General features: G+C 40.9%; 1 protein-coding gene across 2 annotated transcripts in view; it reads left to right on the top strand.

Annotated features, from left to right (window-relative positions):
• Nucleotides 1-10,198, top strand: part of Palld (palladin, cytoskeletal associated protein) — a 383,084-nt gene that overhangs the window by 192,264 nt on the left and 180,622 nt on the right. The window lies entirely within an intron of this gene.

Raw genomic sequence — 10,198 nt, 5'->3', positions numbered from 1 at the left:
ATTTACCTTCATCTTATATGTAACATATAAGATGAAGGTAAATAAATCTTTAAAAATATAAATAAATGATACATAGATAGATACATACATACATATATACACAGACAGAAAGACAAATAGTGTGGAAAGAAATCAAGGAAAGACACCCAATGCCAACCTCTATTTTCTACAGACATGCATACTTGTACACATGCCCATACTAACAAACTCAGAGATGTATCTTTCCATATCATGGGAGTGTGTGTGTCTGTGTGTGTGTGTGTGTGTGTGTGTGTGTGCATGTGTGTGTTCAAACGACTTATTTTCTTAAATAACCTGATTGATTACTATATCTAGCCAGTCATTGGTATACTCATCTAGAGAATGCACACAAGGGCTGGCTTCTCTGATATCTGTATCTTAATCACTGCTAAGTAGAAAGAGAAAAACACACATGGCTACAGAACATCTGAGGCAAGAGATAAATTTTATATGCCTCAGCCCCTGATGTTTTCCAAATGCTCAAGCACAAACAGCCTTTGAAATCCAGGACAATATTTAAGCAGAGTTTATGGCTCTCCCTTCCCTTCCCTTCCTCTGATATGACTGTTCTTTCCTGATCTCTCATCTCTGTCTCTCTCTGCCCTACATCCTTCCTTCCCCCCTTTCTCCATCAACTCCCTCATCCTTCTTACCCAGTTTCCTTTTCACTGCCTTTATTATTCATGGGTAAGGCACTTTAAGGCTCTAAAAATAAAGCTGGAATTCCCTAGGATGTAGATATGGGTCCATTAGGATTACACATTTAGCTAAAGGAGGAACTAGCTGATTCCCTTGCTCCGTGCATTTGTGCAACTGGAACAGGTTTTTCTTGTCACTACTGTGCTGTATCTGTCTAATGTGTTTTGCACTCCCCTCTCTGTCTAGACAGGAATCAGCTTCATCACAAATCTTTTCAGCCTGGTTTGTGAATTAAAAGCGAGTCAGCTTTCTTAAGACCAACATTGGTTCATCATGTTACCTGCCAGGCCGCCTTTTTTTTTTTTTTCTTTGACATTCTAGGTTTACCCTGATTGGATCCTTCAAAGACTAATCTTGGGCAAGAGGATGAAGACTCATTCACAGATGTTAATACTCCAGCTGTTACTCAGCTGTCTGGGAATAGCCACAGACTGTCTTGAGTCGCTTCTATAGCATTGCCCAATGGTCTAATGGCATGTGAAATGAAAACTACAAAAAAGTGGGTCTCTCTCTCTCTCTCTCTCTCTCTCTCTCTCTCTCTCTCTCTCTCTCTCCACACACACACACACACACAATGTATCCACTTTCTTTTCAAAGATTTATTTACATGTATGTGTGTGTATATATGTAAATACATAAATACACATGTGTGTGGGTACCTCGTGAGTCTAGAAGAGACCATAAGATCCCCTGGAGATATAGTTACAGGCTGTTGTGAGCTGCCTCAGTGTTAGATACTGAACCCCAGCCCTCTGCAAGGAAAGCACAGCACTCAGGAAGCAGAGGCAGGTGGATCTCTGTGAGTTCGAGGTCAGCCTGATCTACAGAGTGAGTGCCAAAAGAGAAAGACTATCTTGAAAACAAAACAAAACAAAAATAATAAAATAAAATAAGACTTGTTATCTCTTTTTTCAAGATGAGTATCTACTTAGCAGTGTAATCCTAGACCTCTGTCTGAGTATTGACTGTGTGCTTCAGAGTATGAGGGAAAGTCCAGTGGTTGGCTGTCCTGAGGACTGAGCTGTGAATGGGAAATTATGTAGATGCTTACTGTGAAGCCAGTTGGTTGCACACAGTTAAGATTACCCCCCGAGCTTGTGTCTCTAGCTGCATATGTAGCAGAAGATGGCCTACTCAGCCATCGTTGGGAAGAGAGGCCCCTTGGTCTTGTAAACTTTATATGCCCCAGTACAGGAGAACGCCAGGGCCAAGAAGTGGGAGTGGGTGGGTAGGGGAGCAGGGTGGGGGGAGGGTATAGGGGACTTTCGGGATAGCATTTGGAAGGTAAATGAAGAAAATATCTAATAAAAAATTGAAAAAAAAAAAGATTACATCTTAGGTTAGAATAGTAGCTGTGTGAGAAAAGCAGCCTGTATACAACCTGTGTCTCCCGTACAGGAACGGCACCCTCCCTTATATGACAGGATACCCAAGGTGTCTCTCCACACCATCAGGGGTATGTCAAAGGTCTGAGATTTTTGACATAAACACCTTGACACTTAATGCCTGACAGATAGAATGTAACAACTAGCTAAAATTATTCACAATTTTAAACATTGGGTCAACATCCTTTCTGTTCTCTGTGACAACACGTTGACTTTGTACAACTGAGAGTTTGGTAAGTGTGTGACAGATAACCAGGAATTCTGAAAATCTGCCTGGAAATGAGCTTTGCAGCATGCAGTCTGACTGCAAAGGATTATATATATATTAGCTATTATATAGCTAATGCTCACAGCCATTAAAATGCAATTGTGGTTATTTAAGAACAAAGGAGTAATTTTTCTTTTAATGCCTGTGCGATTTCCTAGCAGTATTTAAATTGTTCCGATGTAAGTTATGAAGTTCTATGGGAATAGTGACCTAATTCATGGAGCTAGTTGGCTTATCTGTTGGCTTAGATAACTGTAAAAAAATGCTAATATACTTAAGGCAGTGTATCTCAACCTGCCTTTTTAAAAATAAGAGGTTTTGAAATGAAAGAAAAAAGGTAGCAGAAACAAAAGTTGAGGAAGTGGTCTACAGAGTACACACACACACACAAACACACACACACACACACACACACACACACATACACAAAGTCTAACAGAACAGGGTAGAAAGGTAGAAAATGCAGCAACAGGGAAAGAGACATAGTATGTAACTGAGATTCCAGGAGGAGGAAAGAAAGACAGAGGAGAAAGACATTGTCAAAGAAATGATTCAAAAACTTCCCTTGTTGCTGCAGAGATTCAATAAAGCACTTTCTGAGCAAGCCTGAGCCCTTTACTTCAGACTCCCAGCACCCACACAACAGCTGGGCTTGTCTGTTAGCCCAAAGCTAGTACTGGAACTAGGCAACTCCCTTAGGTGTAGATTCAATGAAAGGCCCTGTCCCAAAAAAACAAGAAGGCAACTGAGGAGGATATTCTATCAAAACACTTCTCACCCCAACATGCACAAGCAAGCAAGCACATGTGCACACGTGCATACACGCGCGCGTGTATACACACACACACACACACACACATACACACGCACAAGCACCAGTATACCGAAACAAATTCGCCAAATTTAAAGCCATTTACTTCTGGATTGAAAATCCACACCAAGCGTCTAATACGTGGAATGAATTCAGAGCTCTGCACATCCCTGTGGAGTTCAGAAGACCCCCTAATAATAGCACCAGTGAATGACCATGTTCCCAGGGAACTCAGCAAACCTTCTCAGCAGCCACGTTAGATGCTAAGAGGCCACGAAGCAAAAGCCTCAAATGCAAAATTACCTCAAAGTTGGAATTCTACCCAGGTCCCAAGGTCTGTGTGAAGATCTAGTTTAAAATATATATATATTTCCAGACATGGCAAAGCCCCAGAAGTGTTCTGCCACAATCTCCAAAGGAGGGTGTTCTCTGCCACTACCAGGGAGTTGAACCAGAAGGAGCAAGATGCAGATGTGGAGAACAGGAAGCAGGGATCAAAGGGAACCTGGAAGAGTATGCCAGCTGTGCACCAGGAAGGGGGGCAGCCCCTCCCCCACACAGACATACCAGATTGCAGGGTGTGAGTCGGGGACTCCCTGCTCCTTTCTGTCTTTTGCCCCGATGACAGAATGGCTGGGTGACAATGCCAGTTTTTCCTGTTTCCTTGTCCTGAGTTCTCATCCATGGACTGACACATGATCTCAGAAGACACTCATGTCCCCCACAGACATGGTCCACGTTGCTCTGGTCCTGAGACCTGGGATTTGGCCATGTTGAATTTAGGAACACGGAATTTCCCGGTGCGGACTCCATCAACAGCAACTGTTAGGTGTCCAGAGACTTTTTTAAAAAATGGAAAAAGTTGGACTCACCGTACAATTCTTTAAATGACACATATATAGATATATACATGTTTAATACCTAGTTTTTAAAGGATATGTACATAGATCATCAAAGGAATTTTTATCTCAAGGGAAGGAGGATTAAATTGGGGAGGACATGAAACCATTTCTAACATGCTAATATTGCTTTATTTCTTCCATTTCACAAATACACAGGGGTTCATTTCATTAGCACTCCTTACCCTGCACATGTTAAGCATCCTTCTCTCTGTGTGGGTAGAACTGATCATCTTTAATGATCCTTAGAGAGTGTTGATGCTTGCACTCCACTTAAGCACACCAGAGTTTCTCTTCATTGAGTTTAGCCAAAGTCTTTTTTTTTTTTTTTTAATAGTTGTTTTTGCCAAACCATAAACACATAAAAGGCTGCAAAGGGAGAGGTGTATGAAACGGTGTTCTGAGAATCTCGGGGTCTAAATGATCTCACCTTTGCTGCTGCTTTATTGTATGAATTTCTGCAAATTTTGGGTTTTGTCTGTATTTCACCGAGTATTAAATACATCCTGAATCTTGAGATCCAGGACTGCCTCCTGCTGCAACTGAGTAAGTTTTAGGCTAACCCTGACAAGTATTTATTACCATTAAAATAATGTCTGGCTTAGTAATTTATTAAATTCCCTCAAGTCACAACCCCAGGAAATCAAATTTAGAGAAATTAGCTTAAAAATGAATCACAAGTAAAGTTATTAATAACCTTAGACTTTTCTATTTGTATTGGAGATGGTTCTTTGGTACAGACCAGCAAGCTTCTAACTGCCTTTATTTACGCACACTCCCGGACGTTTTCTGAATTCAGTTCTTAAACCAGAATTTCTTTTACAGATGTCATAGGGGCCTTTGTTCAAGTAAGTTGCCATCAGATGGAAATTCCACATTACAACCTGTTGCACCTCATTTCCTTGTGGCTTGCTTTATATTTAATGATGTCCAAGCCTTGCAAGCCTCCAAACATGAACCTGTTATCCAAGTGGGGGACACTTTCAAGAGAAGCAAAGAAAGCAACCTTGGGTACTTGGCATTACAATTATTGCCGTGTCACAAAATAATGCCTCAGTACTCTTTGATTAGTTTTGTTCACTACATCCTATCTTTTCCAGATATTTACTCAGTCACAACCATATGCATATCTTTTGTTTACACAATATTACTGAAAATTCATATAAAATAAATCCTGTTTGATTGGATTGGAGTTACAAAGATGGCAAATATTCTTTCTGCCATCTAAATTTACCCATGCATTTATTAAAAATCAAGTCTGACGAGGCTGCCATGTATTAAGTGCTGGGAACATGAGCCCTGAACAAAACCAAAGAAACTAATAAAGTGATCACTCAGTCAACTATTTCATTTTGGTTGATAACAGGTCTCCAATAGAAACTTGGCCATCCTCAAATCATGGTTAGGGGAAGTTCAGACCAAGTCTAACTTTTTAAAGAAAGAGGGAAGTGGATATTAGGATAGATCCTATGGATAAAATGAAGGCAGCCTCAGAAACTGCTGCTTAAGGATAGGACCTGGATGCTCAAAGACAAAAGCTCAAAAGCCCAGGACCACCATCGCAGAAGCAGGATTTTGTCTGCCACATCCCAGCTCTTGACTTTATATTCCAACAACTCAAGGACCAGGAAACCAAACAGCTTTCTTCTTCCTTAGCTTCGGCTGAGCACACACCTATATCACAAGCACGGTGATGGGCAGGGACAGAAGCTGTACTTCACTGAACAAACTGCCAAGTTAGCTCCAAGGAACTTTGTCTCAAGGGAGCCAGGCACGCATGCACACACACACACACACTCAATGCTGCTGGAAGCCTATATCCTAGAGGCAGCCACTGCCTGAGGATGTTTTCCAGGAAAAAAAAAAAAAAAAACCCACAACACTGTTTATTCCCTGTGATGCCTGCATAATTGAGCCAAGGAATCTGAGATCTTATTAGGGGAACATTCAGCTATCTCCTTGTACATTTGAGAACCATTGTCTCCCAGGATATTGGGAACTCTAATTAGACTTTTCAGCATGGAGAAACTCTTGTTTCCAGACTTAAATCTTTCATTACCTCCCTTTGCACCACGATCCCTATGTGGCTAATGTGGAAAACCAACAGGCCAACTGTAGAGGCTTTGTGCTCCAGCAGTGAGCAGCACCTGGTGCCCGCCCAGGAGCCTGCTTGGAGAAGTTCGACTGAGAGACTAATTAGCCATATTCTTGCGATCGGACAAGAAGGAACGAGAGCTTTGGACCCGTCTGTCTGACACCTTTTAGAGAACAAATATTCTAGCTTTTATTTACTGTCCTCTGCTTACGTCCACATTTAACTCCTCATCCGTAGCCGCCGAGGGTATTCAGTTAAAAACAAAGGCAAACAACCCCTGCAAGTGTCTTGTGCCATTCCTGTTGTCTCTCGCAAGCACAGTGACTAATCATGCAGATGTGGAGGCTCCAGCTTGACTCTACCCACTTAAACTGGAAAGCCAGGACTGCACAACATTGTCAGAACATACAAGGTGGCCTCCCAGGCTGCTGTCCCTCTGTCCTTTTCCTTCTATTCAGTGAATATTCATAATCAAATAAGTGTGTCCTTTAAATGTGTCAGGGTCTTTGAAACCCACATCTTAAGCCCTTCCCTTAATATTCTCAAATGTTCCGGATTGATGGTTACTAAGTAATCTGGAAACCAGGCTCAGGGCTATGGAACAGTACTGATTTACTATTTTCACATTTCGTGATTTATTTTGGGCAGTGAGGCCACACCTGTGGACCTCAGAGAACACTTGAAGAGTTGGTTCTCTCTTCCCTCCAGCTGGCTTCCGAGGAAGGTGGGGGCTGCCTGGGTTTACGTCTGCCTATTCCTGCCCAGCTGCCTGCTCGTGCAAGGTGATGTTAAAGACACACGTGGAATTAGTGTGGAGCCCAAGTTTAAATTCTGAGCATCTTTTGCCCTTTGCTATTGTCAGTACTACAGTAGCAACCAGAAGTAAAAATCCTGCTAACATTTAACTCGGAGAGCTTTGCTATTCTCTTAGGTAAACATTAAGAACTAGAGAAAGCTCTGCAGCATGCTGTCCATTTATACCCACATTCACACTGGCTGTTCCAAGTGTGTCTTTTAAAGGACTGTTTTGATCATAAAATATAAAAACAAAAACAAAACCATAACTCCTGTGACTTACTGATGAAACCTTGCAAGGCTTCTCAAGGATGCTCACCAGCCTCAGGAGCTAGATGAGAGTCAATGTAGCCACCCTCAAGCCTGCTTCTGCAACACAGTTCTGTGTTATTATGCTCTATTGTCCCAAAAGATGTTTTTATATCATTGGGAAAAAAATTTTAAAAACCTCAGGTTGTGATTTTTCAATAGCATGTATTTTTCAATGTTTGACACATGGAATTCTCATGAGGCCATCATTTCATTATTGTCTAAAGAACTCAAGCCATCTTCTGATTGAGATAACTATCATTGAGTTCTTGTGAGGTTACTGTACTTTTCGCACATAGTAAAAACAGTCTGTGTGGATCAAAATAATTATCCCTTTACTATGTTTCTATATGTCTCTGTCATAAGTAAAAATGTACAGATATAAACTAAACTGTGTACGTTTAAGTCTCTGTCTTAAATTTAAGGTAAAACCTCATGAAAGTTTTAACACAATTATTTAAGAGGTAGAAAGTTAAACACCCATTTGTACCTTTTAAGTTCTATACTGTGTATTTGTATAAATTTTTTATCATGTACGTGTGTCATCTAGCCAAAACCTAATTTTCTTTTCCTGAGGTGGAAAATGAAGTGGTGGGGATGATTCGGGGAGACTTCTTTGTTTGACTGACTGATTTTGTTTTTGAGACCAGGTCTCATCTAATCTGTGTTAACATTGCATTGCAAAGCTTGAGACTAGCTTTGAACTCCTGATCCTTCTGCCCACAGCTCCCAAGCAGAGGGAGCTCAGATGTGCCCAAAATATAAGTTCACAATGTTTAAATTTGCAGAGGAGTCTTAAAAAGGGAAAAAGGAAGATAATTCAGAAAACCTCATTTAGCTTTGCCATTATAGATTAAGTTGGAATGATTATAACGCTACTAAAAGACAAATGAGGGGGTCAAAATTACCTTGCCTTTATGGTTATAGAATAATTATATAATATCTAATATCTGATCAGAATGAAAAGATATTACATAGTTAATTTTCATTTTGATTCCTTGAGAAGTCTGAAAAATATAAACATCAAAGTACATTTGCATCTTTGTTCTAATTTTTGAATTGCCCCACAAAATTTAATTTTTTTTTCCTAAGTCCACCTTATATTTAAAGAGATATTTACATTTAGTAAACTGGAACTTTCTCATAAATCTACCCACTTCCTGTACTGACTTTGAAGGAAACAGAATTGGAAGACTAGGCACGCCCTCCTGGCATGTGGACACACCCTTGTGGCAGGTGGGCATTAGGCCTGTAAACTTTGGCTTTGGAGATCCATCTAGCGAATTTCTAATTCGAGTTCTTGTTTCCATGTCAATAAATCCCATCCCCTTAAAAATACCAGGTAACTTGCCGCTAGAAATCCTGGATTGTTATCTCACACTACAGCTATAGACAGTACAGCTATAGACAGTACCTACAGCAGTACACTCCTTAACACACTCAGCAAGCAGATGGGTGGATTCGGAATGTCTAGGCTCTGTGCGTTGGAGGAGGTTGCAGGCTTTCTCTCAGAAGTCTCTCTTGGTATCTTAGAACCTCTCATTAGTCAGGCTGTTGGAGCCTTTAATCTGTCTTCTTCCCTCTTGCTAGAAATATAGCTCATGTGTTCTCATTCTTCAACAAAGATGGACACTACCCAAGCGACATCTTGTTACATGAATTTCTTTATATTTTGGGAATGTCTCAAATCTTTGCCTAACTTGGCATTTCAATGGATACGTAAGAGATATTCGTTACTCTTCTGTTTTAATCTTCTTTACTGGAACAAAAGAAAAGAAAAGCTTATGACAGAAAATGTGCTTTCTTAAGTTTTAAATGCAGAGTATGCTGTTCTCGTTCACCACTGCACAGCAGATCCTTCCAGAACTTTCTCACTGGCATGTTTGCAACTGCATCCACTCTAAGCATAACTTTCCCATGTCCCTCTTCTTCTGGAGGAGGAGTTTGGCTTGTTAAGAGACCTTATAAGTAGAAACTTGTGATGTTTGTCCTGTCATATTTCTTTACATTTAACCAAATAATATCAATTCTGTGCTTTGTCTATTTTTAAGACTTATATATTTAATATATATGGGTGCTTTGACTGCATGTTCACCTGCACACAAGAAGAGGGCATTGGATCCCATTATACTGTGAACTGCCATGCTGGGAATTGAACTCAGGACCCCTGGAAGAACATCTAGTGCTCTTAAACACTGAGCCATCTCTCCAGCCCTTGCACTTTGTATTAATTAAGCTTTGTCATTGATTCAGTTTGTGTTATAGAATGAATCTAGTTTGGCACACCCCATTTTGACATTGTACTGGAAGGTTTTGCGTCAACTTGATACAGGCTAGAGTCATCAAAGAGGAAGGATCCTCGGTTGAAGAAATATCTCCATCTAAGTGTAAGGCATTTTCTCAATTAGTGATCAATGGAGGAGGGCCCAGCCCTTGGGCTGGTAGTCCCGGGTTCTATAAGAAAGCAGGCTGAGCAAGCTAGGAGAATCAGCCTCATGAACAGCACCCCTCCATGGCCTCTGCCTCAGCTCTTGCCTCCAGGATCCTGCCCTGTCGAGTTCCAGTCCTGACGTCCTTCAATTATGAACAGAAATGTGAAAGTGTAAGCTGAATAAATCATTTCCTCCACAACTTGCTTTTTGGTCATGGAGTTTCCTTGCAGCAATAGAAACCCTCACTTAGATAGACATCTGGTTGAATACTAAGATAAAAGTAATGGTACCTCAAACTATGTACTTTTTAAAAAATTTTTATTATTTTCTTCATTTACATTTCAAATGCTATCCCAAAAGTCCCCTATACCCTCCCCCACCCTGCTCCCCTACCCACCCACTCCCACTCCTTGGCCCTGGCCTTCCCCTGTGCTGGGTCATATAAAGTTTGCAAGACCAAGGGGCCTCTCTTCCCAATGATGGC

Source organism: Mus pahari, chromosome 19, assembly GCF_900095145.1.
Source record: "Mus pahari chromosome 19, PAHARI_EIJ_v1.1, whole genome shotgun sequence".
In the NCBI taxonomy this organism is placed as follows: domain Eukaryota; kingdom Metazoa; phylum Chordata; class Mammalia; order Rodentia; family Muridae; genus Mus; species Mus pahari.
The sequence above is the reverse complement of the archived record's forward strand: the minus strand, read 5'-3'. Positions and strand labels throughout refer to the sequence as shown.